Raw genomic sequence first — 5,401 nt, 5'->3', positions numbered from 1 at the left:
TGACTAGTAAAAGCCTTACGCAAAGAGACAGACCATTTGATTGTGTTCCTGAGGATTCAACCATGCTTCTCTGTTACGCATTAGTACAACAAAGCAGTGAATATTTTATTTATTTAAATCGTATACGACAACAGTTTAATAGCCACCATATATAGCGTACCATGGGCAGTGACACAGCCTCTCCGCTATAGGGTTGAACTATATATGTCAGTTCCGTCGCATAAGGTGAATGGATTGGTGCTTGAAGTTGAGAGCAGTCTATGAGCACCAGGTAGCTCACTGCTGGACGTACCGATCGGTCAAGGTTGGACTACATGTCATTCCTTCAACTTTGTTGGGAAAGTTTGGTCAAAGTCATAAAAATGATCAATATATTTGATAAAAGTTTGAACAACATATAATTCATTTTGAAAATTGAACATCGCATGCATAATTTAATGAATGGAGTATCATTTACCAGACTTTTAAAGCGACAAACTCAGCATTTCTTGTTACAATAATTATACAGTATCTTCGATTCTATAGTTGACATATTTTTCTGTCGCCATACTTGTATTGGTACTACCTCCAACATTTGATCCTTGGCTAATAATCGAACTTTTACTTCTGATCTTATCCTTAATCCCATATTTCTTCATTAAAAACATCACCAAATCCGACAAATTCAAGATAATATATGCACCAATGCCGCCAATCATCCCATATGCCACAGAATATGTCAATGGTATCAAAATCATAGTCATAAATGCTGGAATTGCTTGTTTCATATCATCCCATTGAATCTCGGTCACGGCTTTCATCATCAAAACTCCCACCAATATCAAAGGTGGCCCCACCGCCCACGGTGGTATCGATGCCAACAACGGTGTAAAGAAAAAAGCCAAAAAGAAGTATCCCGCCACCGTTATCGCTGTCAACCCCGTCCTCCCACCCTCTTTGATCCCCGTTGATGACTCCATAAATGTCGTCACCGGTGATGTCCCTAACAGTGATCCAATCATGATCGAGGCTGCATCCGACATGAACGCAAAATATTGACCCTCAAAATCTCCGTTGGAGTCCATCATGCCTGCGAATCTAGCCATTGAAGATAACGTACCTGTGGCATCAAGTATGTCGATGTACAAAAATGTGACCAATGCTTCCCAAAATGCCTTTGTGTTCATACCCTTGAAGCTTATGGCACCTGCTGTTGTCTCTAACGCATGGACATCGATAATCTTTCTGAAGTACTCGTATGCCGAGTTACCTAAATCGGTATCTGGAAACTCAGTCACACTCGTGTGTCTAAACCATGAAACCACAGTCACGAATATTATGCCGTAAATCATGGCGCCCTTGACGTTTTTTACTAGACAGTATGCGATTATCACGAACCCAATAATACCTAGCCATAATGTAGGGTCTTCCATTCGATTGTGCATGCATAGTATATCGCCTGATGCTGTAACATTAGGCATCAAGACTATCGTTCCATTAGTGAATACAGGTGCTAGGGCGGCCCGAGAAGTTCTTGGGCATCCACCTAGTGTTACTAGGGTTGATGGGCTATACCCTATTAACCCAATACCCTGGTTGTGCTGTAGTCCAATGAAAGCTAGGAACAACCCTATTCCGACTGATGATGAGACTTGGACCGATTTAGGTACTAGTTTCGCCAGTTTGGCTCGAACACCGATCGTGGAAATGATCAAAAAGATAAAACCTTCGATAAAAACAGCAGCCAAGGCAGTTTGGTAGGATAAGCTTCCGGATCCATGAAACCCTACCACCGTGTAAGTGAAGTAAGCGTTAGTCCCCATTCCAGGAGCGAGTGCGAAGGGAAGGTTAGCAAATAATCCCATTGACAAACACGCGATGAGGGAGGCGGCAGTGGTGGCGACGATGAGATCTTTTCGGGTTCTCAAGAGGCAGTCGGTGTAACCAGGGTCCACTGGAGGCAACTTGCAAGAATCCGGAGGGAGCATGAGGGTGCAATTGGGTGGGTCTAAGCAGATGGGGATGGCGGAGGTGCAGTTCTTTACGCTACATGTGCCACCAGAATCGGTGATGATGCTGGCGTTTACCACAAGGATGTAGGCCATGGTGAGGAAGGTGGCGGTTCCAGCTCGGAGCTCTGTGGTGAAGGTGGTGTTGCGTTCCGTGAGTTTGAACCTTTTCCCGATTCTGGTGGTGGCCATGTAGGAATTGAGGCGGGATGTGAGTTTGGTATGTGAGGGGCGGAGCGGCCAGAGTTGTGGTCGCGGAGTTGTTGCCGGTGGTGGGGTCTCCATGTTCATGGCTTCAGAAAACTATTTTCGGATTTCGTATAAATGCTACGGAGTTAAAGAGAATGTTAATCGACGGAATGAAATGATATTTGTGGCACGATATGTGACCGTTTGGGTTATAAATCAGTATTATATGCCAAATTTCGTAAAGACGTAAACCTTCATATAATCAATAGTAAGCCTAACAAATTATACTCCGATATATATATTGTACATGCGTATTTATAAGGCTGTTTGGTTTGGTTTGTTTATTGGCTAAAAACAAACTAATAAGTCTCTTAATCTATTTGAGTAGTTATTAGTTATCGGTTTCAGTTAATGATTTTTGTTAATGATATAAAATAACATAAAAATACAAAGTACATTGCAATTAAAAATGGGGGTTATTACTGAATTTGAGAGCATCCACATACAATACATTAAACTTTATAGAGTTCAATAGATTGATACATAATCATTTTATGTATCATACCACTCTATCGATTTTTTTTCCTAAAATGCGTTGAACTCTAGAAAATTCAATGAAATATATTTGAACATTTATTTTGGAATTAAAAAAAAATATATTTTTCTTATTGAAGAGTTCAATATCATCATTGAACTCTAAATCTATTAAATGCTAAGAGCATTTCAAATGCGAAATCTAAATCCAGCCGACGAGATATGTCTGGTGTGTCGCAAGACATGTTTGGACTCTTTTGGACAGCATGCAGTTCATTGCAAAGAACTTCCAGGGTTCAAATACAGGCACAATATGGTTATAGATGTTTTGGTCAACATATTAAAACGTGTCGAGGTTTCCGCCAAGAAAGAGGTTGCTGTGAATTTCTTGACTGATCCGATAGAAGGAATGTCAACCCTTAGACCGGCTGACGTTTTGATTTTTGGATGGGTTGGAGGGAAACACGTATGTGAGGACCTTACAGGGGTATCCCCTCTCGTAGGCTTGAGGGCTGAGGGTTTCACGGCGGGACAAACTGCATTAAAAGCTGCTACATGCAAGGTCACCAAACATGAGAAACCGTAATGAAAAATCAACACGTGTTCATACCATTTGCATTTGATACGTTTGGTTTTCTTGCACCGGATGCGGTGGAGCTTCTTAGTAGAGTACAACGGATCATGCATAACATTGTTATATCCACTAGATCTATGGATGTAGTTTTCAAAAGAATTGACTTTACCATACAAAAAGGCTTAGCGGCACAACTTGTCGCCCGTTTGCCTTCTCATTCGTTGTACGATGATAACTAAGATGTATTGACTTGTTATATTGCTCGATAAAAACTATAATATAATATAAGAATGTGAACTTATTTATAGTTTTTTACTATTTAATTGGTTACTTATTTTCATTTAATATCACTGAAGTGTCTGGTTTTTATATTGAACTTATTTTTATTTTTATGTATTTTTATTAATCATTTAATATATATTAAATGATCAATATATTATAAAGCTTTGAACAACTAGCCTTTTTCTTTTGCATTATATTTTATTTTTACCCCCTTCATTATATTATAGTTTTAAATATTTTCCATTCATTTAACTACATTATTCCAATCATAGTTTTTTCATTTATGAAATATTTGTATACTAATTTTAATTTCTAATGATAATTTTAAGTTAAAATATTTCATATCAAAGTATAATATGTTTAAAAAACAACTAACTAAATGATGACATTTATGAAACATTTTAGATAGACAATAATGAAAAAGTTAAATTCATAAAAAAAAAACTATTGAAAAGCTTAATCATTGGAGAAATTATTTATTTAGAGGTCAAAATTATTAGACTAAAAAGGTGACAAAAATATTAAATAATAATATAGGTTTACTGTAACACCCCTCGCACGGACCTATTTGAATTGGCCTTTAATAAAATCTTTCAATAGAATTCCATTGTTTTAGTTTGCGGAAAATCGATTTCCAAAGTGGAATTCAAATACTTTATAAAGTTCAAACGCGGATAACGGTCCCAATTAAAATTTTCCAAAAACATTAGGGGTTTTATATAACAAATTATTCGAGAGTGCTACAACAGATATCAAAACAAGGGTTTAAGAGAATATTACAACCCAAATGTCTTCTAAATATTCAAAGCTTATGAGTCTCCTAAGCTTATGACAATATCCACTAACCTACAACAATTTATCAACAAGTAGGTTAGGCTATGGGGAAACCTAGTGAGTACGATCCCAGGGTTAGACATTATTGACGGTGTATGAATGAACACGATGGTTCACACACAAATGTACAACCCGTACCTTCTTAAAACAACTAATAAACATCAAAGGTTAGCTTGGGGGTAAAAAGAGACATAAGACAAAGTGCATTGTCATTTGTGACAATTTGCAATAAACTTCACTGTTAAGTAAATAATACCAAGTGGGTGTGTAACATTCGGATTCTTGGAGGTATTATAATTTATTATACTTTTGAATTTTGGGCAGTGCCACGCCGTGGTGAAGGAATTCTGCGATGTGGCAATGGTCGTTGTATCACAAGTTTTAAATGGACGCCACGGTGTGTCAGCCTATGACCATGGCGTGACAGTTGTTTAATGAGAAACCCTAATTTCTGGGGTTTGCGCCGTATTTAAGGGAATGTAAGGGCTAGGGTTGCTCACCCTCAGCCTCCATCACACTCTCTCAGCCTCCAAGCAAACCCTAACCTCCATTTTTGCTCTCTAAGCCTTTTATGTTGATTTTTGGGGATTTAATAAGAAGGAGGTGACTTTTGGGCCTAGATTCAGCAAGCAACTCTTCTCACCATGTTCTTGTGCATCTTCTAGACTCTTGTAAGTCCCCAAGTTCCAAGTTTTTTTGTTTAAAGTGCATAGATCTAGGTTTCTATGCCTTAACCTTCATGTCCTTGATTATTGGATCATGAGATCTCATAAAGTTTGCAACATTATGAATCTCCAGGTTTTTTTGGACCTTAGACGCTTTAGATCTGGAATAGCATTGAGTTTTAGCATCATGCATGGAAGATTTGGCCAAAAACCCTCATTTTGACCTAATAGAGTCCAAGACATGAATTGGAAATGCATGTCTAGAAAGTAAGGATTTTTATGTTGTATTTTGATGCTAGAAATGTTCTGGAAAATAGGAATCTGGTTGTCTTCAA

The 5,401-nt window shown here is 38.0% G+C and overlaps 1 pseudogene; it reads right to left on the bottom strand.

The window, feature by feature from the left end:
- Positions 1 to 500: 500 nt before the first annotated feature.
- On the bottom strand, positions 501 to 2,273 carry LOC145131337 (adenine/guanine permease AZG1 pseudogene; annotated as a pseudogene).
- Between the last annotated feature and the right edge of the window lie 3,128 nt (positions 2,274 to 5,401).

Source organism: Lactuca virosa, chromosome 8 (assembly GCF_052849685.1).
Source record: "Lactuca virosa cultivar CGN04683 chromosome 8, Lactuca_virosa_CGN04683_v6, whole genome shotgun sequence".
Taxonomy (NCBI): domain Eukaryota; kingdom Viridiplantae; phylum Streptophyta; class Magnoliopsida; order Asterales; family Asteraceae; genus Lactuca; species Lactuca virosa.
This window is presented reverse-complemented; position numbering and strand designations above follow the sequence as displayed.